The following is a 25,768-nucleotide window of genomic DNA, read 5'->3' as shown; positions in this document are numbered from 1 at the left end:
CGCCACATGCAACATTCCTTGTGGCATAATTGTTCTAGCAATGGACAATACTGCAGCTTGAACTCATCTGCATGGACGAATAATCCTTTTCCTGCCATAATGTTAAGCATCACTTTCCTTGGCACCATCTGCCATCGTTTCCTGTCAATGCAGTCATCAACAATCTTGGCAACAAGATTAGTTACAATATTATTCAAACAATGATCAACCTCTAAAGAGATCTTTTAATATCTACTCATATGCATGAGCACGCATAATATACTAGTTAACTAGTACATATATTCAAGTAAATTCTTGTTCTACTTTTCACAATGCTTATTCACACTAATGCATATTTCTCTCTAAGAGATCTAACCATTAGTTTTTACAAGTCCATGTTATCATTATCAACATTGACATCATGATTTCATTTATAAATAATCATATTATTTAGCATTTTCCCCTCGCTCAAGCACGTATTCGTAGAGGACCAAACATTAACTTCTATTCCTTTAATATGCATTCTCTTTTCCAAGATGCAATATTAACTTCTATTCCTTTAATATGCATTTTCCTTTTCCAAAAATGCAATAGCTATTAAACAAAACAACACATATTCACTTCCTTACCCAAATAGCTATGTCTATAAACAAATAACACATACTCATTTTACAATACTAGCATAAACTCTTATGTTTTCCAAGATTGTCATAAATACTTATCTCTTCAGTTGTATCACCGTCAAGCTGAAGCTGCTGTAGACATGGAGCGCACAACAGCTGCAGCAATGCAGCTTGAAACAAGCGCTGACAGGGGACTGGACCGCATGAAAAACTCCAGCCTCCGCCCAAGAACCAACCTCTAAGAAATTTGATTAACCAGCAAATGTTTCAGTGCCAATCTCTCGAGGCATGTTGTGGATGACCAGCAGCCCTGACACTGATGATTGGAATTGCAGGTGGAATCCTTGTTTCTCTGTAGGTCGTTCCTATCGATTGGGCAACAACCATTTCCGGACGTCGATGTCAATGGTTATACTGCAGAACTTAGTTGCAGGAGGCTCCACTTTAATGGACACATACTTGTACCCAATCTCCACCTCCAACTAGTTGTCCTCAACGATAGCAGGCAAGGCTAGCATATACGCAGCACCCTCAAACCTGCAATAAGGCCTGCAACATTCCTCCCACGGTGCTGACCAGGGTTCGAATCCCCAGATGCGCACCGGAACTTCGTCTCCAGCCTCCACCAGAGGGGCACACAATAGCCGAAGGCAGAAGCTCGTGGCCATTGTTCACTCCAAAAGATAATTTAAGTATTCAATAGATTCTTCTCCAGCAATATCATCGTCATCGTTATTCAATGGATTCTTCCCTGGCAATATCATTCTCATCGTTCAGAGAGCAGGGTCATCGGGGTTGCATTGCGCGAGGGCTGGAACCCCAAAGAATCAAACGGGACCTGGCAGTTCGGCTCTGGCCATTAATAATAATGTTCATGCTGCTATCGACACTGCCTTATCTGAGAATCTGGTGAGGCTGCTTGAGTCTAACAACTCAAGTTTTGCTTCACAGCCGAAGCTTAGGATCGAATCCCACGCCGTCCTCTCGTACCGCCTATTACGAGCGAGACATTTAATGCGTAGTCCAGAGGGTTGATCACGCCTTAACCCCAGGCACGAATAACAACTAGAGAGCTTTTCCATGCATACCAGACAAACGGAAATTTTACAAACTGCTCCCCCTTTCTCCGGCATCTGGATCTCCAATATTCGGAAAATTCATCCCCAAATCAGTTATCAAGAATCAGTTATTACCCGTGTAGAGGACGAATGGGTTCCACGCACAATTCGCCAAAATATTCTCCATAATTAGTTTTATGAATAACAGGAATTAGTTTTTAAACTAATTCGTAATCTTTTTAAAAGAATTACTACTTACTGTCTAGTTTTCACCGAGTTATTTAGGGATATTACATCAAGTGTTTTAATGTTTATGATGAATTCATGCTTTCAAAATTTATGAACCATTAAATTTATATAAATGTGAAACTTTAACGATATTTGGTTTTCATGCATAACTCAACCGTTATTTTTTTATTTTTCTTATTTGGTTTTCATGCATAACTCAACCGTTATTTTTTTATTTTTCTTATTTGCTACAATGGGGCCAAGAGAGAATTTCAACTAATTCCTATTTCCACCCCAAAAAGCCAGTATTGGTCACATCACTTTTCTTGCCAAGTCAATTTTCACATTTTTATCTAATTGTGAATTTCACAACTTTAAACCAATCAAATTTTTCACGACTCTAAAAGGGAAGGGGTGTTGTGGAGGTTGTTTCTAGTGTTTTTGCAACTCGAAAAACAAGAAAGGTTGGTAATTTTTTCATTAACTTGGTAATTTTGTAGTGGATTGCATTTATAATTTAATAACGATGACAACTGTGACAAAACAATATTTTATTTTATTAACCATGCTTCCATCGAGGAGACTTAGTCTAGTTGTAAGGATTTTCACCTAACGCAACAGGTCGCAAACAGACTAAATAATGGCCTTTCTAAATATACTTATTTTTCAACTTTTTGGCAAAAAAAAATTGTGAATTTTTTCTAGCCAATTTTTTTTGGTGTTGGTTTAAAATAAACTTTTGATAGCGTAGAAAAATTCATCGACATGAAAAAACCCTAAACAATTTAAGCAAGTTTCAAATGTAGCCAAAATCCTAATATATCATAAATATTTTCCAACCTAACATATTGCAAAAAGATATGGCTATAGTCATAAAAGTAGCCAAAATCCTAATATATCATAAATATTTTCCAACCTAACATATTGCAAAAAGATATGGCTATAGTCATAAAAGTAATGGAAAAGTTACTAGGAAACGCTTATGGGGATGGATAGGGTGTCATGATGGTGCGAGTTGGCAGAGTGAATGGCAAGCTATGCCATGAGTGTTCTTGTACAGTGATATAAGGATTCCAATATTCCATTTACAATTCCATTAAGGTTAAAAAGAATTAATATATTTTTTATTTGAGTATTTAAAATATATATATTTATATATATAATTTATTACTAAAAAAGAATAATAAAAATAATGATTTTAAAAAGTTTTAATTGATTTTTAACAAAATCATATTTATATATATAAAAGAAACCAAACAGCATTATCACAAAATATGGGGGAGCTTTATCACTAAATATGGGGAATATTGATATTTTATCAAGTAGATATATTTTACGATTAAGTCGGAATATTTAGGTTTATTATTGTTTTTACATTCTAGGGAAAACAGAAATACAATTGATAACCGTTTCACTGTAATATTGCTTGAAGTATACATTACATTTAGAAAAGAAAATTGATTGAGAAATATTAATGTCGTAAAGCATTCCAAAAATATACCTTTCCTCAAAATCAAGTCAAACATTTACGACACGTCTTTGTTGCTTAAGAATCTCACGTATCACTGTCGTTATTGTTTTCAAAATAGCTCACATTAGTTGTTTTTAATGGAATATCTCCGCCTCGATTGTCAAACGTTGCTGTAGATTTTCGTCATCATTCTGTAGTTAACAGGAGCATGTTTGAAAGAGTGTGGCGACGAGCAAGGTTAGCCATTCGATTTCGACGAGGCAGACCTGGCATGATATATCGATAAATTTGTTGCAGATAATCAAATCCTTCTCATAAATTACAGGTCCCATCAGCATGCCTCTTAACTGGCCAAAGATTTATTGCTGTAACCATATAGTAGGCCAGTACTCTGTCTATTCTCATTAGAGGAGATCATCAGCTGGTGTGCCTGTTTATGTACTTGAAAATAATATGCAGGATGGGTAGATTTCTTGCTCCGCAAAAGAAGGACTCAACCAGCCTTACGGGAGCGCCCAGGAGAATATGATTCTGTAGGAATGCATTCGAATTCATGGCGATGGTGGGTCGGGAAAAATACCCAAAATCACGTGAATCTCAACTAATCTGTCACATTATTATATTAGTGAAGACGCAAGTTGTATTGAAAGTTAAATAAGGTGACAGCAATTGTTTTGCAGGCCTTAAATGGTGTGTAAATTGCTGTTGGGTGAACTTATGTTCGTCCGGCATTAAACTGGGAACCGTTTCCTGCTTATCGATATGTGAAGAATGACTGAAGATGGTGTTTTCATGCAGTAAAATTTATGGATTCCTGTGTAAGGATTCTATGAATATGGCAGAGTAAATGTGACACACGTTGCAGTCATGCACGTAGATGACGGACTGGTAGGACAGAAAACGAAATCAAGAACTACTCGAATTTTCATTTCAAATGAAGTCCGGACTGGTAGGACAGAAAACGAAATCAAGAACTACTCGAATTTTCATTTCAAATGAAGTAATCTTATTACTCGTAAATCATTGAGTTATAAGAGACTCTTATAAGTATTATTAGTAACTGAAGTAGGTAAGTATTATTAGTAACTGAGGTATGTGTATGGTGGTTATATGCCTACATTTTTCATGAATATATTAGTATTTTGTAACTTGTTACATTAATAGATCCATTTCAATTATGGATGTAAGTAATCAAATTTTTTGAGGTATAAAGTTTTTCAGAATGTTAAATTTGAAAAAATATTTATAGTTTGGAGAGATTTAATGTCTCTCGGCTGATTAAAATGGATGTGTGTTTGTGTGTCTGTTTAATTTTTCATTGCTTTAAACTGTATTTTCAATGCATAATTAAATTCAAGACAGTTGGATTGTGTAAATAACACAATTTAAACATGTACTTCTAACCAAACTTTCTTGAATTTAGGATAAAATTGATTGAAAGATAATAGGTAATGTATAATCACTTGAAATGTTTTAATCATAATAACTTATTTTTTTCAATTACCTTATATAATATATACATAATTTTTTCAAAACCATATATTAATGGACATTGAAATATTTCAGGTAACAATGGCATTCATATATTTTATTTATCAATTTCTACATTAAAATGTTTGCTTCTTATTACATATTTTTAAATACATTTTAATATTACTTAATTTTGCACATATCAATTTTATATTAAAAATTGAATGAATTACTCATCTCTTTTATTTAAAATTTTTTACTTTTAATTACCTCTTCTCTAAATATTTTATTTTGCCTTATCTCTTTATATACATATATATGAAAGTTGATATTGAAACATATTACTTAACATAGACATTCAAATAGTTTATTTGAGTTGCAAATTGAAATAAATTTAAAACATACATTTAACGATTAAAATATAATATTTTTTTTTATACTAATTATTTTATATCTCCTTCAAACTTGATAAAATAAACTATATTACTTAATATGAATACCAAAATATTTTATTTACGGTTAATAATGAAAAATAAACTATATTACTTAATATGAATACCAAAATATTTTATTTACGGTTAATAATGAAAGTGGAGTATTTTTACCACATCTAGGGTTGTAATATTAACAAGAGTTTGAAAATCACACATCTTAGTCGAGTAAGCACATTGAGAATCAAATTTCTTATAATGCTTTCAATTAAGCTTGATTGATGAATAATTTTAAACTAATGATCAAGCTTATGGTTAGACTTAAGCTTGCTTAATAGTTAACTTTGATTATTGTTTACTTAATCCTTAATCCTAACTCATAATTAATAAAAAAAATTCAAACATGATTATTTCGTATTTAAATTGATAATATTATTGTGAATTCATAAAGTTGATTGAAATAATAAAATATTTATTTTTATTATTATTTATTGCCCTTGACATGGTGGTTCCATTGAATTAATTGAAGGATAAGAGAAAAGTGATGGGATCGAGGAATTGAAGTGAGGGAGTTGGTGACATAGTGGGTGTGGATGGGATTTACTCGGTGAAAGTCATAAGTGTGGGAATAATTTGGGAAGAAAGGGACTTATCATTTTTTGTTGAGAACTTGAAGACGTGAGAGGATTTTATTTTGGGGATTCTCATGCGATTTTTCCTCACGATGAACTGGGAGGAAAGGTTTTGGAGCATGACAGAGAGGAGGAAAATGATTTTGAACACACTACGACTTTAGTTGGACTTGGTCTCAGCCAGGGAACCTGCACGTTCACTCAGCTAGGAAGTCAAATAAACTTTTCTAGTTGGCGTGGTGGCATATTCAGTTGGGTGGTCCCACAGGGAGTACCACAACGAAACCATTGTAACCATGTATGCTTCTGATTGTTCGGTTAAGTTATTTATAAATAAGTTTTAATATGTTTTTTCATTTTTAGATGTTGTTGTCATATATATATATATATATATATATATATATAGATCTATGTGTGTGTGTGTGTTGTTAGATATGTTGTATTTTTTAATATGTTGTAAAATTATGTGGAATTTTTTTTATGGCTTGATATGATATTGACAGTGTTGGATGCCACCACATTGTAAGGGAATCCCCCTCATGAGAAGTCCCAATTACACCTCACACCATTTCGTTTAGGATTTCCATCCAACCATATGGTCTCGACACCATTGGAATGATTTAAAGATATGTCTTGTTTACTAACCAAGAGTAGAGAACACACACTACTTTGGGGTAGTGAGAATGTGAGCTTTGTGAGAGATCCAATGTATGGTATAAGAGGGATACTTCCATGGCTGGTGAGGGAAATGATCCACCAGTTAGAAAAGTAATAGTACTATCCTAAAGTGCGATCTTAGGATAAAGAGAAAGACTTGTTGAATATGTCTATATTAGTCCACATAGTAAACAACAATTGTTAAAGTATAATGGCACTCATTCAATAATAACCATATCCAAGAAAAAGTTTAGTTCATTAACTTAGTATGTAAATGAAGCAACATATACCATAAACATAACCAAAATAGTCTAAATACATCTACGATACATGTATGAATAAGTGTCGACTAATTGAGCTTCTGATAAAAAAATGTAAGATCCCAAGTACACTATTACATGAATGAAACATTGTATCCAATAGTGGAGCACGAAGCCACAACTTGCTTCTCCAAAGAATTATCTCTCTTATGTCTTACAAGAGAAGCCAAGGCAAGACCTCTAGAATCTAAGCCTTCCAAAAGCCCCTTTCTTGAGTTATGAGGAGCTATTTATAACAATTAACAAAGACCTTTGAGCTTCCTCATGACTCTTTTGTTTTTTTATTGTTGATATTATATTCACAAATCAGTACATTCCATGTATGCATATTCATATTCCACAAGTGTCCTTGGACTTCATTACATATCGTTTATTACAAAAGACAATTTACAAATCAGATGGTGGCCTAATAAGGAAAAAATGACAATGGGACAAAACTCATCAAATGGAGAAATCATTTTCTTCCTCATGGAGTTCGCTTGTAATGTAAGTGTGTGTTATGAAACCAGCTCAAGAAAAGATAGAAAAGATAGATCAACGCCTTAGAATTCGGCCTCTTCGAGGGGGCAACCTCCTTTACATTACATAAATGAACAATTCTTGGATGATTCAAATGACAAAACCTCCTTTCTATATATAGGAGTCTATGGAGTCACAATGTAATCCAGCCGACCTAACAATAATAATATAAAGCCACAAAAATAACAATAGAGGGATTCTATGGGCACATTAATAACAATATGGCGGTAATGGGGGCACAACAATATAAATAAGGGGTATAACTACAATAGTAATGGGGTAATCACTAGTATTATAGGGACCCAACATGCCCCTCTCCTTCAAAAAAGTGTTGTCCTCAACGCTTGAGTAGTTCAGGATACTTCTGCATAAAATTCTCATCCTCCCATGTGCAATCTTCAGCGGATAAGTTCTTCCACTTGATAAGGTACTCTGAAATTGATCGATTTCGTAGCTATCGAGTTCTTATTTCTATAACTGCTTCCAGTTCCAATATAATTTTTCCTTCCTCGTCAAGTTTTGGCAATATTGTTTGAACTGGGAACTTGTCGCCTATAACCTTCTTTAAGCATGAAACATGGAAAACTGGGTGCAATCGAGAAGCTGCAGGAAGCTCCAATTTGTATGCCATAGTACCAATCTTTTGCAACACCTTGTACGGACCATAATACTTTGGTGATAATTTATTATCCTTCTTAGCTTGCTTGAGGGACATTTGCTTATATGGTTGTAACCGTAGGAATACCCAATCACCTACATCAAAACTTCTTTCACTGTGATGTTGATCTGCCTGTTGTTTCATTCTATTATGTGCCAACACGAGGTTATCCTTTAAGAGTTGGAGGACTTGTTGTTGATGTTCGATGTGATGTTCCACTGCCTGGACCTTAGAATTTTGTCTTAAATATGATGTGATGGATGGTGGTTGATACCCATAAAGTGCCATAAATGGGGTCATTTTTGTTGCTGTATGAAGGAAGTGTTATACCACCATTCAGCCAGAGGCAACCATTTGACCCATTGTCTTTGTTTATAAGATACAAAGCAACGAATATATCCTTCCAAACATTTGTTTACTATCTCAGTTTTCCCATCAGATTGAGGATGATAAGATGAGCTATGAGCTAACTGAGTACCAAGACAAGAAAATAATTGTGTCCAAAAATTTCCAGTGAAATTGGGATCTCTGTCACTTACAATAATCTTTGGGTTTCCATGTAGCTTTTGAACTGTTTTCATAAATGCAGTAGAAACTGTACTGGCTTTAAATGGATGTGATAATGCACAAAAGTGTGCATACTTGGTAAGTCTGTCAACTACCACCATGATGACACTCTTTCCCTCAGACTTGGGTAAACCTGTGATAAAATCCATTGATACCTCCTCCCAACGTTGGCTTGGAATGGATAAAGGTTGTAATAGACCCGGTGTCTTAATTGTTTCAACTTTATTTTGTTGGCAAACCAAACATTCTGCCACAAACTTTTGAATATCTGATTTAAGGCCATCCCAAAAAGATTCCTTCTTAACCCTGTGGTAAGTTTTTAAAAATCTTGAGTGCCCTCCTAAGGGAGAAGTGTGCAATTCCATAAGAATCTTTTGTTTTAGCTGCGAATTCTTACAGAGGTATAAGCGATCTTTGTACCATAACGAATCATTTTTCCAGCTAAATGTATCAGACGTACTGGAATCTTGTTGTAGCTTTCGAATAAGTGCCCACACTTCTTCGTCATTCTTCCATTCCTCCCTTGCTTCATTTATCCAATCTGGTTGGATAATAGAAATAGTGCACAACAATGCTTCCACATCCTCATCCTTCCTTGAGAGTGCATCTGCCACCACATTTTGCTTCCCTTTTTTGTAGATGATTTCAAAGTCATAACCCAACATCTTTGTGACCCACTTTTGTTGCTCTTCAGAGGATAATCTTTGTTCTAAAAAGTATTTAAGGCTATCATGATCCATTTTTACCTTGAAGTGTCTTCCCATTAGGTAGGGTCGCCATTTATTAAGTGCATGGAGTATTGCCAACATTTCCTTCTCATAAATAGCTTTGCTTAGAAACTTTCCCTTGATTGGACGACTTTCAAAAGCAATGGGTCTTTCATCTTGCATTAGAATAGCACCAATTCCATTTCTTGAAGCATCACATTCCACAATAAAGGTTTTTGTGAAGTCCGGTGTAGCTAAGACCGGTGCTTGGCACATTGCCTCTTTAAGATGTTCAAAGGCCTTTGTTGCTTCCGGAGTCCATGAAAATGCATCTTTCTTCAATAATGTCGTTAGAGGTGCTGCTATTCTCCCATAATTCTTAACAAACTTGTGATAATACCCTGTCAACCCAAGAAATCCGCGCAAATGCTTTATGGATGTGGGGATTTTCCATTCCTTAATGGCTTTAATTTTGCTAGGGTCTACCTTAACTCCTTCATGAGATACAATATGACCCAAATATTCCACCTCCTGGACTCCAAAGAAACATTTGGATCTTTTGGCATACAATTGTTTCTCTTCCAATAGTTGTAGCACCCTGTCAACATGTTCAACATGATCCTTCCAAGACTTGTTGTAGATAAGTATATCATCAAAAAATACTAACACAAATTTTCTAAGGAATGGTTTGAAAATTGAATTCATCAAACCTTGAAATGTTGAAGGTGAATTGGTAAGGCCAAAAGGCATGACCAAAAATTCATAATGACCCTCATGAGTTCTAAATGCCCTTTTCGGAATGTCTTCAATCTTCATTCTGATTTGATGATATCCTGAACGAAGATCCAACTTGGTGAAGTAAATTGATCCATGCAATTCATCCAGTAATTCATCAATGACAGGAATGGGGAACTTATCTTTAATAGTGAGCTTGTTGAACTCCCTATAATCCGGACACATGCACCATGATCCATCCTTCTTGTGCACCAATACTACTAGAGCAGAGAAAGAACTTTGACTCGGTTGAATTATACCAGCCTCTAGCATTTCTGTAACCATACGTTCAATTTCCCTTTTTTGGACATAGGGATATCTGTACCGCCTGATGTTTGGAGGAACACTTCCTGGAATCAGATGAATAGCATGATCATGATCACGCATAGGTGGGAGACCTTTGGGAGTCTCAAATACCTTGGAATGATTGTTCAGGACTTTTTGGAGATCTGGAGAAATAGATGATTCTAATGTGGAAACATCTAGCGAACATAATTGTGCAATTACACCCCTTTGCTCCTCTTTTAGAAGCTTTGTCATACCATTAGAGCTGATTAACTTTCCTGTTTTCCCTGTAATACCCCTTAATTCAACTTCCTTTCCTTCCACAAAAAATTTGATGAAAATTTCTTGAAAATTAAAATCTATTGTACCCAAGGATTGTAGCCATTGGACTCCTAGTACAGCATCAGCACCTCCCATTGGAATGGAAAGCATTGCGCTAGTCAATACATATTCTCCCATGGATAGCTTGATATTATGGCACTTTCCAGAGCAATTTATTGTTCCTCCATTTGCAATCATCACTTGACACTCTGGTTTTGGATATAGGAAGAAATTCAATTCTTTTGCTACCCTACAATGAATAAAATTGTGGGTGCTTCCTGAATCAATCAACACTATCACCTTTTTCTTCTTGATTTGTCCTTCTATCTTGATGGTTTGAGGAGTGGTAATTCCCGCCAATGCATTACAAGATATGGTCGGATTTATTTGTTCTTCATCTAGGCTTTGTTCTTGGAGCATATCCTGTTCTTTTGACCTTTCTTGCTCCTTTTCTTCTTCCTCTTCACAATCTATGTAGAATAATTTCTTCTCAGCACACTTATGACCTTTAGTGTATTTGCTATCACAACTATAACAAAGCTCTTTTGCTCTTTTTTCTTCCAATTGTTGTAGTGTCAACCTTATAGGTTGTGGAAGACTAGGGGCAACTACACTTCCATCTTTATAGTTGTGAGTGGTATGCTTCCTGGTTGCCATAATTTTGCTTTCCATTTTTCTTGCTAACCTGAATGCCTTCTCTAATGAATCAGGTTCCCAAAGTCGAACATCATGTTGGATATTATCCTTTAAAGACCCTATGAACACATCAATCCTATGCTGCTCTAGAATATCTTTTACCCTTATGTTCAATTTTTGGAACTCCTCAATGTGCTCCATTATTGAACCCTTTTGTTTGAGATTTATCAATTGGCTAAAAAAAGTGTTGCTTTTTGTATCCTCATAATGTGCTATCAATTCTTCCGTAAAAATTGCCCAAGTGATAAATTGTTTATGAGAGAAAAGCCATTGATACCATACAAATTGATTTGGTTCCAAATATAAAGTTGCCATACGTACCTTTTGTGTGTTTTGCACATTATCGAGATCGAAGAACCGCTCCATCTATAATATCCATGTGGCGGGATCCTTGCCATCAAACTTCCTCATATCGATTTTTGGAATATGGTGGGTCTTCGATCCAACATTAAAGTCTATGGAATCATGATTAACATTTCTTTTGTTCACATCATGAGTTTCCTTTACAACCTTTTCACCATTAGTAAGTATTTCTTGTAGAAAATTTGTCAAATCTGTCTTCAAATCTGCCATGTCTGTCTTCAAATTTGTCCTCAAATCTATCTTCAGATCATCCATCTTAGCTTCCATGCCCTTTATCTTAGATTCCACACCATTTATCTTCGCATCTGTTAGCTTTTGTGAGTGTGACATTTGTTGCACTTGTTCTTGTAATTTTGATATATCATGTAGCATTTCTTCCTCTTCTTCATGAGTCATGCTAGAGCTTTCAAGTTCCTTACTAGGTGTTTGCATTTTATTTCCTCGGGGCATCAGTTACCGATAATAATGCTTTACTATGCCCTTTGAATTCCTTCAAAACAAGCTTATGCAAAAATAAAAAATAAAAACTACACAACTTTTTTTACTTTGTAGAAGCCTGATATTGAATCTGATGTATCTCTGTAATTTCGAATCATCCAGTTCTGAAATTGTGACCTTTAGTAGCCTTCTATGTCCTCTTTCCAATGCCACTATTCTGAACCAAATTGGATTCTCCAAGGAAGAGTTATGCATAATCTCCCGCAGTGACCTAATTATAGGCTAGTTCAGTCGAGTGAACTTGTATGAAGTGCCACGTGTCACTGTTTCAACCTTTGACTTTGAAAAATATATAAAAGAAAACTATAGTCTGTCCTCTTTCTGTACCTTCTTACGAAATTTCAATTCGATGCTCAGAAAGAAAGTTATGACGATTTTCCCCAGGTCACCTGTTTTGAGTGTAATTCAGAGTTTGCAAAAAGACCAACTTCCTGAGATCATCTATCCGAAAATATCGCGTGCAAAGCTCTGAAATTTGGACCCAAGGTTCAGCGCGATTTCTTCTCAAATGGGTTTTTTTTTCGACTTCTAAAACGTCACAGAAAAAGAAGTTATAGCGAAAATGCCACGATGACCTGCTTGGAGCAGCAAAACCCTAGAATCCAAAGCTCTAATACCAAATGTTATGAAACCAGCTCAAGAAAAGATAGAAAAGATAGATCAACGCCTTAAAATTTAGCCTCTTCGAGGGGGCAACCTGCTTTACATTACATAAATGAACAATTCTTGGATGATTCAAATGACAAAACCTCCTTTCTATATATAGGAGCCTATGGAGTCTCAATATAATCTAGCCGACCTAACAATAATAATATAAAGCCACAAAAATAACAATAGAGGGATTCTATGGGCACATTAATAACAATATGGGGGTAATGGGGGCACAACAATATAAATAAGGGGTATAACTACAATACTAATGGGGTAATCACTAGTAATATAGGGACCCAACAGTGTGCCATGCTCTAAACTCCTTTGTTATGGCTATGGCCCGAATTGGGAAGTTCACTTTGTAGCACGCCTTCAACTCTAGTGCCTTCATTAGTATGGTCTTGGAGCTTGAATATACATTATTAAATAACCAATGATGCTTTATGTTTGCTTTGAGTAGTGCAAATGCATACTATAGAATAATTTATTTGGTTACCTCCAACCCTTCCCATTCCATTTCCTGCTTGATTTTTTCAATATATTCTATTATCTCCTAGAATATTACTTCTCTACCTCTCATTGCTTCGAGTGATTCATCGTAGGGCACCATATGCTGATGTGTTAGAGAATCAAACCCATTATGCAGTAAATTATACACAAACATAATGATAATCGAATATGTTGTAAGATGCGAGTAATTATGTAGGTGGAGTCTGAACTAAAATTTGTCTATTTCTGTGGAAATCTTGTTTTTATTTTCCAGATGTTGTGGAGCATCTGTATATTTGGTAGTCCACTCTTGCAGCTGGTCAACTAGTCTATTTGTTATCCTCATGATTTTCACCACTTCGTGTGTGTTATTTTAAATGCTAATGAGAAGAGACATGACCTGTTGTATAAGTATCATCTCATCATATAGTCGTTCAATGGTGTCCTTGATTTACCCAAACTCTTCTTGCATGGATGAATACCATTCTGCATTGTTGAAGTTCTGTGATGACAGTCGTTAATTCTCTGCCACAAGATTTTCCACTTTTTGCTTCATCACAATAAGTTATCTTCTTAGTCCATCATTCTCATTCAATAACAAATTAGAGTTATCATATGCCACCATAGTGAATGCAATATTCATTGTCATGATCTCCCTCATATTCCTTCTGGTGTTGGTAGTTATCACGTTTTCTCTAGACAATGAGACTGGATTCTGAGGACCCTTTGTAAAATATCTATGCCTTTGCTACAAAATCGTCTTCTTTAGTTGATCGAACGTTACAATATATATTTCATCACTCTGTGTGTTGTTGGAGGTGTGATCCCCATCTCTAAAAAATGGAAGATGACCACCTGGGAGAGGATATTCTCCTAGACTATCTTGTTCTTCCTGCATTGGATGGATGATATGTTCTTGCTCAAACCATTCCTCTTCCAACTCTTGTGTCAACTTCTCTTCTTCCAATATTTGTGCTACTTCCAACTCCTAGGATTTCCTTTGTTGTTATTATTCTATCATCCTCTCCTCTTCTTATTCTTCTTCTTGATTCTCTAGCAACTCACCCTCTTGACACTTCTTGTCTTCTTCTTCTACTTCTCTCTTCTCCCGCTTTACTTAAATAACTCCTTATTTTAAATGATCAAATTTCTATTTCTTAATACTCTCGCCTGTTAAGGAATACCTGATCCTTTTTCTGGGATCCACTTTCTTTTCTTGAGGTATTAGCTCCTCCTCCTCCTTCACTTTGAAGTCATGAGCTCGTGGTTTGTGGGGTGAAATGTGCTCCATTGCTGGATGTGTCTTCATGTTGGAATTGTACCAATTCTTTATCTTCTCATATTTTGTTGTGTACATCGATGAGTGCTTTGTATTGTGACCAATCCCTTGAAACGTTTTCCTAATAATTCACCTAGGATCATATTCGTGGAAGTCCTTAGTTGCAAAATATAGGTCGTCAAATCTTGTACCTTTGATGTTGTCACCTTGTGGCTCTTTAACTCATACAGTCAGATCCTCAATTAAAGGATAGGGCAAGGGGCTTTCTTCCTCCTGTGAATAATTCTGAACAATCCCTTATCCAATTCATTTGAAAATTCTTGCATGGCCACCTTGATGGTCAGATATCATGGCATAAGATGAGGGGATATCTAAAAACCAAAGCACCTGATATATGTACCCTCGAGAGATGAAAACTAGTCTGTGATATGACGAAGTGAGTCCCTTACCAAATCGGTCATGCAAGGGGGCTCAATATCAAATATCATGTAAAATATGAGTGCAAAGAAGTGTTCAACCAATTTTTCATATATGCCTCTTAAGCTTGCTTTTGATAACACTCTGTACTATCACTAAGTTGGGAAATTCTCTTCAAGGGTCTAGTTCCTATTCATTTATGGGAACACATATTGTGCATAAATTCTGTCTAAGAGAAATAAATCCATGTAAAATTTTTGTACCTGGGAAACCCATAAAGATTATTTTACCTAACCCACTTGATGTTGCAACTTAAATGACAAGATATCCACTCGATTGAAAGTTCTACCATGGGTCACTGTTAGACGATATTTTATCACACCGCCTACACTTCACTATGACATATCCCGAAGTGCCCAAAACGTGACCATTATATAGTATACTCATCCATATATATAGCTCAAATTCCTCCTAAGACTTTTTTTGGAAAATGTCTTGAGCTTTCTCTGAAGAAATAGCTCTTAAAATAATAAAATGAGATTCATCACTCTTATGAGGCTTAAAACAATGATGGTCGCCTATTGCATTGTGTTTGACAAGAAATCGCATTGCTGTGTTCCCTTGCATACTCGCAATGATACCAAAAAGGTAATTTTCACAAAGAGGATGAGAAGCTTCATGATCTAGAAGCTTCCAGAGTGACGAGCTTGAGTTTGTTTCACATAAATGAGGATGAATCCTCCCAACTTGACCCCTTTGTTTTATCCCTATGAACTACCTCCTTGCAATGAGGACCTAATCCTATCTTTGGGGAAATCATAACTCCCTCTCCTAGCCTATAAATCCTCCTCTCCAATTCTCCAATGGTTGGTTTATGTCTATTTTCACCCTTATGCTAAGCATGTGCCTAGATGCTATTCATTAGACTTGGAGAAGGAGTGCTTAGAGAGTTATTGGCTTGAACTTGGATTACCACTTAAGGAGAGCCTTTGAACATCAAGGCTTTGGTTGTAATATTCCATTTATTTCCTAATAATGTACAACTATTGTTTCATCTTCCAAGAATATATATGTTCATGTATTATTTAGCCTAACATTCCTTCATCAGTTAAGTAGGTTGTTATTAGATTTGCTATTGCTTTTGGCATTCTTTGTTGTCTCTTGATCACTTGTGCAGGTACATAAACACTGAGAGAAGCAAGAACAAGTCGATGACATGAGTGGTTCGAAGCCCTCAACAAAGGAAATCAGAATAGCATCAGAACGAGGTAGGCCATATCTTTCCTTCTTCTTTCCAATTATAACCTAGGAAGATGTCTAGTTGATTGTCACTTTAGTTGCTATACCCACTCATTGGGCTAGAGGGATCATCTCTATCCACAAAGAAGGTTAACCTTGTCAACAAAAACGGTGACTCCACTGGGGAGCATATGATCTTTTCCTTCCATCTCTTCCCCCTAATCTTTTGTCTAGTTTGACCAACTGTCGATTTTTCAGCTTGTCTACATCAGTCTAGGTGTATACCATCACTGATTACTACCTTAGAGTGCTAAGTCTAGATTGTTTCTTGGGATATTTTTAGTTTTTTCCCATATTCGTCGCCCACTGTGGGTTTATCCTTAACAGTCGTGATGGCATCATGGGTTTTACGTTTATAGTTACGATGGAAATTTCTTTCTTCATTATTTGGTCGCACTAAAATCATCACTACTTTTTCTATAGAGAGTAGTGATTCCATTGTGGGTTTTACTATGCAAAGTAGGGATAATCACAGGTTTGGGTACTTAAAGTAGCAGTGATCCTTGAATGTGAGAATTTCTAGGTTTCTTCCTAAGAATCCAGTGTGTCTTCACCCCTAAAGTCTTTTCCAATCCTGTATTCTTGGATTTGTCAATGTTTTGATCGATTTGAAAAATTTGTCTTGTTGTCTTCGAAGTGAAATCTAACTGAATTCTAGAGTTTCTATTCATTGGTCATCACTTGCTGCTTATTGGTGTCATTGAGCTACTTGTTTTGTTGATTGATTGAATGTTTTTTCTGTGGAGATCATTGAAAACATTGTTTTGCATTTGTTTTAGCTTGTATTTTGAAATTTACTTTTCATGAAAATGCATTAGATTAGTTGCATTGAAAAATTACTTTTTGAGATACATCGTTGAAAATAGATCACATCTTTTAGTGATCAGAACCTACAAAACTATGTTAGGTGCATCAAATAATTCAAAATGGAAAGAAAAGCATAATTCCTATAAGTGCATCATTATAAAGTAAAACCATTTTCATTTCAGAAATTTGCATTTAGGATAGTTAGAAGTCAAAACCACTTTTACTTTTTGCATTTCATTTGGAAGATGAAAATGAATTTTAGTGCAAGGCATTTTTTGCATGATGCATTATTGATTGAAATTTCTTCCGTTGATTAGTCTAGCTTTCATTGAAGTGAAAGTTTTCCTTTTCTCATATAGTTTCACCTTAGGTGTTCATGTGACATCGTTTTGAGCCTCAAAACCAAAAATTGCTTGCAGATAAACTTTAAATCTATCAATTAATCTAAGGAGCATTTGAAACATTAACGTTCATACTTAGTGGTTTAGGCTAGAGATGTGTTCCGACACCTATAAAACTTAGCAGTTGTTGTTTTCTTTTTGCATTAGACAACACTAGCACAGACTTCTGCTCCCCGTACCGTCGAGTATATAAAGGGAGACTCTCATAGGATGCAAACCTTAACCCATATGAAGCCAAGTCGGCCTCCCTATAAATGTGATACACCGAGCATAGCTTTTGGGGAGATTTCTATCACATACATCAAGTCCTTGGTAAATTTATTTGTTGAGGTGTATATTACAGTTCACGGTTACTTGGTACCCCTTTTTCCTAGACTTACCTAAGTGGTCATTTCAATCTTTTCTGACTCTTTAAATTTGAAAATATCATCGATCACTTGTTCTTTCAATCTAGCTAAACCAATGAAAGCAACTAGCGTCATCTTTTCGTCCTTTTCTTGACACTTAAAACATGAAAAGGCAAAGCTTTTGTTTCAAATTATAAAATTAGTTAACTATGGAACAAAATCCTTCCTGTGGAAATACTCCTTAGTATATCTTAGGTTGATACCAATGGAAACATTTCTAGAGTCTACCATTCAAGGAAACCCCTCTGATGGGAATCCTAGTCCTTTTCCTTGTTTTGGAAATACTGGTGCTCCCTATATGGTGACGTTCTCCCTTCCTGGATCGACCATTGGTCTGCCAGTTTGGTTGTTTTTGACATCGATGGTTCCGAGTGACCAAAATGCTTTTCAACCAAGTTCTCCTCCACCTGAACAACATCAAACACATGTTTATCCTAAATTTTACCCCTCACCTTCTTCTCCTATTTCTTCACCTCATTCGTCCTCTTCGGCTAGTGAAAGTCTGGATTCTAGTACTCGGGATGCTAAGAAGAAGAAGAGGACAAAGACAAAGAAAAATAAGCAAGGGGGAAACCAAGTAACCATTGCTACGGATGAAACTAATGAAGAAAAAACTTCTAATTAGCCCCAGAAGGTAAAATTCCCTTGCATGTTATGTAAGGGTGACCACCTTCTTCGTTATTGTCCTGGTATTCTCAAGGTCTTAGAAGTGTGATCCATAGGTTCACATCGACCTTTCTCATCAACCTCTGATGATCATGCTGGTGACAAACCTTCAATTAGTGATAGTAAAGCTCGTGGGAAACAGGGAAAAGTCAAATTTCCTTGTAAGTTGTGTGAAGGTAATCATCCTATTCACCTTTTTCCTTTAATGGATGAATCTTCCAAAGAGTTGGAAAACCTTATTTCTTCCCAGCCTCATCTTCTGGATGGTTATCGAAAGCTTTCCCTGATTCTCCACTAATTGATCCAGTGATTGATCAAAAGTCATCTTTGGTAAACCCCGCTCTCTCCGAAAGTGAGTCTTGTGAATCCATTCTTGACCAATCATTGGTTTAGAAATTGATAGACTTGGCTCTGCCTTTAGTTAACTGTACCTTTTTGGTAGAGAGTGAACCTCATACTACTCAAGTTCTTTTTATTTCTTTAGTTTCCAATGAACTAGAGGGAAATTCTCCCACTCCTAAAATGTATTCAAGCATTTCTCCTATTCCCATAGAGAAAGAGAGCAGCTCTCACATTCCTATGACACCCCTTGGAGTATTCTAATCACATCTTTTGATTCGATTTGACTGAAAGGATATCGCCTTCCGTCTTATGTGCCTTTCCAGATTATAGTACAGGCTTACCATACATCCATACCCAGCATAGTCATAGATGAGGGCACATCGGTTAGCGTTTTATCCTCAACTACTTGGCAAGCTTTAGGTTCTCCTTAGCTTGTCCCCATTGCCCAGAATTTATTAGCTTTTAACAAAGGAACGAGTCAGGTGTTAGGAATCCTTCCTAAGTTTCGTATTGCTTTGGAAGGAAAGACTATCTATATAGACTTGATGGTTGTCTAAGGCCCTTTATATTTTAATCTACTCCTTGGTCGTGACAATTTCTATGTCATGGTAGCTCTTGTCTCTTCCCTCTTTCGAGTGATGTGTTTCCACCAAGAAGGAACCATTGTGATCATTGATTAGCTTACCTTCATTGGTCATGAGTCAACTCCCCATCAACCATCATCACTAAGTGGTTCTTATATGCAAGCAGTATCGCCACCTCCATAGGTTAATTACGGGGCCACCTATTCCATGCCCACATCAACTAATTCTCTCATAGGTGATGCAATATGACATGTAATAGAGGCATTGGAGCTCAATTTTTCCTTTAGATCCCTCGACATGTATCCCTTCGAGTGTATTATTCTCCCATCTGATGAGAGCCTCTTGGAAGCCATGGCCTCTTTTGGGTTGTGATCAGGGGATGGATCAGAGTTCCTTGTCTTGTGTCAAGCTCCTTAAAAATGAAACAAGGGATATGAGGATAGCTCTTTTACTATGTCAACCTCATTAAAATTGAAATAAGATCCCATGAGCACAGTTATTTTATTTGTGTCCAGCTAGTTAAAAAATGAAACAAGGTGTCATGAGAATAATTATTTTATTTGTGTCAAGCTCATTAAAAAATGAAACAAGGACTATGGAGCAAAGTTCTTTGTCTTTTATGAAGCTCCTTAAAAAATGAAACAAGAGATATGGAGAAAACTTTCTTATCTTGTGTCAAGCTCCTTAAACAGTGAAACATAGCCTATGAGGATAGTTCTTTTACTATGTCAACCTCGTTAAAATATGAAATAGGTTCCCATGAGGATTGTTGTTTTACTATGTCAACCTCGTTAAACCGTGAAATAGGTATTATGAGTAGGGTTCTTTTTCTTGTGTCAAGCTCATTAAAAAATGGAAGAAATCTCTCTCCAATTCGAATCTTTGATTAGATCTCATAAAATCCTAGTCAAGGCTTTCACTTGATCCTGTAAGTAAACCTTCATTCCATCCGCATGTTACTAACTTGTAATCTACTTAGGTGAATGAAATGGGGCTTGGGGGGCATTTACCTCGAATTGAGTCATTTTGTTGGGTGCATGCAAACTTATCTCAAGCATAGTTTATATTTGTTTCAATCTTGTGTAAAAATGAAACCAAATCTAAGTACGATTTATCTTTATTTCAAGCTTCTCTAAAAATGAAACCAAATCCAAGCATAGTTTTTCTCATGTTTCAAGCTTGTAAAAAATGAAACCATCTTTAAGTATACTCAAGCATAGTTTCCAATGTTTCAAGATTTGGTACAAATAAAACCATTCCCACTTTACATCTCATTATTGCCATTTCTATTAGCTTGTTTGCTAGATGAGCCTTGGTTTTTCATTCCATAGTGACCATCTCTTTGGCCGATCATATGCTTTCACTTGGTTGTTTTGCTCTTTCCTGAGGAACATCTGCAATAAGTTGTTTTATTAGCCAGCCTCTTGACCATTACATCTTTTGAGGAGTTCCATCATCAGCGAAACCAATTGCTATCCTTTAATACCACTCGTTCCTCTAGGTGGAGTCCCCTTCCAACTCTTTTCAAACTCCAAAAATATGAAAATATTGCCAGGTACTTGTCCTTTTGAACTCGTTAATGTAAATGAATTGACATCTACTAAGTATAAGTTTAACCCTTTTCTAGACTGAGATAAACTATTATATAAAAAGGAACAACTTAGTTGAACACGGCTAGGAGGTTCTCTCGAATATTGTTTTCTACCTTTTCAGATTCGAGAGACAAATTACGAAAATGGACCTGATGGAGTTTTCTATTTTTGTCTCTTTTTAAAAATCTATAAATATGAAAAAGAAATTGAATTATTCTTGTGTCTGTCTTGCTAAAATTTTATGATGAAAGACTCATCACCATCATGAGTCAGAGTTTCACCTTCCTAGGACTCGTAAAACTTACTAGGATGTATTGATCCGATGAGTGAACTTATACAACAAGAATATGGTATCCTTTTCAAGCTTGTGTAAAAATAAATAGCTAGTCACTAGAAATAGTGGGGGAAAATTGAAGATGAAACATATCTGTATAGGCAGCATGTCGCTCTTGAACATGACACTCATCTATTTCTTGTGTCAGGTTTGGGACATCCTCACTTAGTCACTTGTCCTTCAGGTTTGGGTAATCCATTTTGCCTCTCGTTTGATTATTCCACTTCGTCATTACGACCCTTGGTCCTATTTTGAGGCAAATGATGCCACACTCTGGAGTCATGTCGCCGATATGTTAAAGAGAAGTGCTATCTAAATTTTATTACCTATACATTGTTTGATATTTTGCTACAGTCTTGGATTCCACTCATTTCATTCCACCTTATTCCTCGCTTCGTGTCAATGTTGAGGGAATCATTATGAACCTCCTTTGACAGGTCACTTCCTATCGACATCAACTCATTATCTAGGAAGATGACTTAGAAACTCCCTTTTAGAACCTTAGAACTTACATGCCTTAATGGCAAGTTCTTCACATCCGACGATAGGTTTTCACTATTGGCCTTCGATCGGGTGATTCCATGAGTGTTCGAATTCAGCTTCATTATCCAATTCACAGTACTATTGTACCTTGATTATATTGTTTTACTTTGTACCTTAGGGTTGTATCATTATTGGTGGTTTTCTTGTACCTGTTAACGGTCCACATCACTGACAGGTGATCAAGTGGTTTCTAGCATGTTTGAATTTACACATTTATTCACATGTTAGGATTTGTACGTTGATCGGGTCATGATCGAGTGCAAGACCCTGAGTCTTGTCTGCTATGACTCCTGTTGCATGGGGTTTTATGTCATTCATGATTGTACACATGTTTCTACTATACGAATGGCTGTGACCATACCGTGAGACTTTATATTTATGATGATCCTTGTTATATCAATGGGTGCGCCCATACCATGGATCTTTTCATATAGTCTTCATCATCTGGATGGCTACATCCATGCTGTGGATTCATGTCTTGATATCAAATATGTATATCTAAATGTGTCCTTCATTTGCATGTCTCCTAACTGTGTGTGTCCTCATCCTTGAAAGATCTCATAAAGCATCTCAACCATCACTCCTCATTCTGCCTTCATTCTCTAGGGGGCATATGTTACACAGTGTTTTGTCATGCCTCCTGCACTTCCTATGACATACCTTGAAGTGCTTCAAACATGACCATTATATAGTATACCCATCCATGTATACATCTTAGATTCCTCCTAAGACTTTGTTTGGAAAATGTTGAGATTTCCTAAAGAAATAACTCTTAAAACCCTAAAACGAGAGTCATCGATCTTATGAGGCTTAAAAATTTATGGTCACCTATTGTACTATGTTTGACCAACAATGGCATCTCTCTGTTCTCTTGCATACTCGTGATGATCAAAAAAAGGTAATTTTCCCAAAGAGGATGAGAAGCTTCATAATCTAGAAGCTTCCAGAGCGACGAGTGGGAGGTTGTTTCACATAGATGAGGTCGAATCCTCCCATCTTGACCTCTTTGTCTTATCCCTATGAGATACCTCCTGGAGATGAGGGCCTAATCCTATCTTTGGATAAGTCCTAACTCCCTCTTCCAGCCTATAAATTCCTCCTCTCCCATTCCCAAATGGTGGGTCTATGTCTATTTGCACTCTTATTCTAAGCTTGTGCCTAGAGGCTATTCATTAGACTTGGAGAAGGATTTCTTGTAGATTTCTTGGCTTGGACTTGGATTACCACTCAAGGAGAGCCTTTGAACATCAAGTATTTCATTGTAAGCTTCCCTTTATTTCCTAATAATATTGAACTGCTAGTTCATCTTCCCAAAATATATATGTTGATGTATTATTTGGCTTGACATTCCTTGATTAGTTAAGTAGGTTGTTATTGGATTTCTATTTCTTTTAGCATGCTTTTTGGTCTCTTGATCACTTGTGCAGGTACATAAGCACTTATAGAAGTAGGAACAAGTTTGTGACACAAGCGGTTCAAAGCCCTCAAAAAAGGAAATCAGAATAGCATAAGAACGAGGTAGGCCATCACTTTCATTCTTCTTTCCAATTGTAACCTAGGAAGATGTCTACTTTATTGTCATGTCAGTTGCTAGACTCACTCATTGGGCTACAGGGATCATCTATGTCGACAAACAGGATTAACCTTGTCAAAAATCAACACTAAATTGAGAGTGTGTATCCAATTCTCTTAGAACATCTCAGAATTAGTACACCAATAAAACTGGCAATACATGCCTATCAAGTATTGATAAACATCTCTGAGAATATTTTTCAGATACGTTGCGAATGGGAAATTGCGAAAAATGGAAGGGTCTCGATAGCATGATTTGATAACGTCACTAGTGATGAGGGTTTCCCATCTTGTGAAGAAGTTGTCATTTACATATTTATTGGTCCTGAGCATCTTATGATATGTCTACATATCTTCACCAGAATAGGTCCACTCTTACTCTGTAGCATAAGGTGAGAGTCATCCATATGTGTAACAATCCATTAAATCACATCCACACATGGAATGACAAGGAATATGCATGTGATCTTATGTATCGTGAACTTGTTTATGTTGATGTATGCATGCAAATGTTCTAATTCCTCAACAAACCTTTCGTGCATGAATGTGTTGTAAATATTGCTCCATCTGACCTTCGTATCCTTATCAATAAAGCAGTATGTATTTGCATATATGGGAATGTTCATCCTTCTAAGTTCTACAGGCTTGTCAACACTTGCTTCTAAAGGTTCTGTAGAGGTAACTTTATGAGGCAGCATGGATGCAACATATGACGACAAGGTGGAAGTACTTGTGTAGTGTGAACACTTGTTTGGGGCAACACACTCATAGTGACAATATTAGCTTCAACAACTTGCTTATGCAACATTACTAGTAAATCACGTACAAAGAGCCATCACAGTTGATAGTACATGAAAAACTATGTGACAATGCAAAATAACTTGCATGTATGAGAAAATGAGCATGAAAACTAGGACAGCACACTTTCAAAGAATGAAGGAACATGCACCGTCATTGAGGGATTTGTAGTGTGCTCATGTGCTCAAGAAAGAATAAATAATCATCTAGGGTAGATTGGCACAACTTGAAGGGTTGAAGGGATGGAATGATGGGTCATCAGGTCTTCCCTATGTGCTCATGTGTTCAAGTATATAGGGAGGGTACACTGTTGCACTCTCAGGGTCGAAGGAATAAGTTGACATGTGTTCGGGTCTTCACAATGTTCCCATATGCTAAAGGAGACTGTGAGGGCCCACTTTCACACACTGAAGGACCGAAGGAATGAGTTTACAGATCTTCGGGCCTTCAAAATGCATGAATTCACTCAAGGAGATAGGGATGGCACATTGTCACACTCTAAAGGGTGAAAGGAATGAGTTCATAGCTCTTCAAGCCTTCAGACCACACCCATGTGATCAAGGAAAAGGAGGGTGCACTCTCGCATGATCAAGTGCTGATGGAAGATGCTTCATGCCTTCATGATGCTCTCATGCAGTTAAGATAGCGTGCGCTTCTTCATGGCGAAGAAGTGCACTACAGAGGAAAATTTCTTGAAACAGGGTATAGTTTCTTAGGTTGATCGGGCTTCGAACTCAAGAATTTTTCTCTACCTATTGGAATCTCAGAAACAACATTGAACAACAAGATTTGATGCTAATATGAGGAAGAGAAAGTTCTCTAAGGTTTTATATTTTTTTTCTTTGAAGATGGAAGATGAAAGGTTTGAAGAAAGTGAATAATTTTTACATGTGAAAATAGTTGAACACTTGGAACATGAAGATTCATCATAAACAATAGTAAAATAACTGAAAAACAAAGGATCGACAACAAGAAAAGCAAGATCTGGTAGTGAAATCATGAAATACAATGAAGATATTTGACATGCAAAACTTACTTGTTACACTGGTTGATGAAGATACTCTTGATTCCTATCTGTGTGCCCAACTCAGATGGAATTATTATGCAAGAAGGATGATTAAATGATTCCATTTAAATAAATTTACATGAAAAACTCATCCATGCATGAGTGCCACTTGTCGTCACATGAAAGGATTGGGTAAAAGAAGTTAAGTGGGCTCTTATTTTCTAGTAGCGCGCTCACATGCAACAAGATGACATAGTTGCATCTAGAAATGGTACATGTCTTCATCAAGAAGGAGTGCGCTCATGAAGGCCACACTTGTTCAAC

The sequence above is a fragment of the Pinus tabuliformis genome, chromosome 6 (genome assembly GCF_031772625.1).
Source record: "Pinus tabuliformis cultivar Carrire ecotype Pingquan chromosome 6, CPIR1, whole genome shotgun sequence".
Taxonomy (NCBI): domain Eukaryota; kingdom Viridiplantae; phylum Streptophyta; class Pinopsida; order Pinales; family Pinaceae; genus Pinus; species Pinus tabuliformis.
This window is presented reverse-complemented; position numbering follows the sequence as displayed.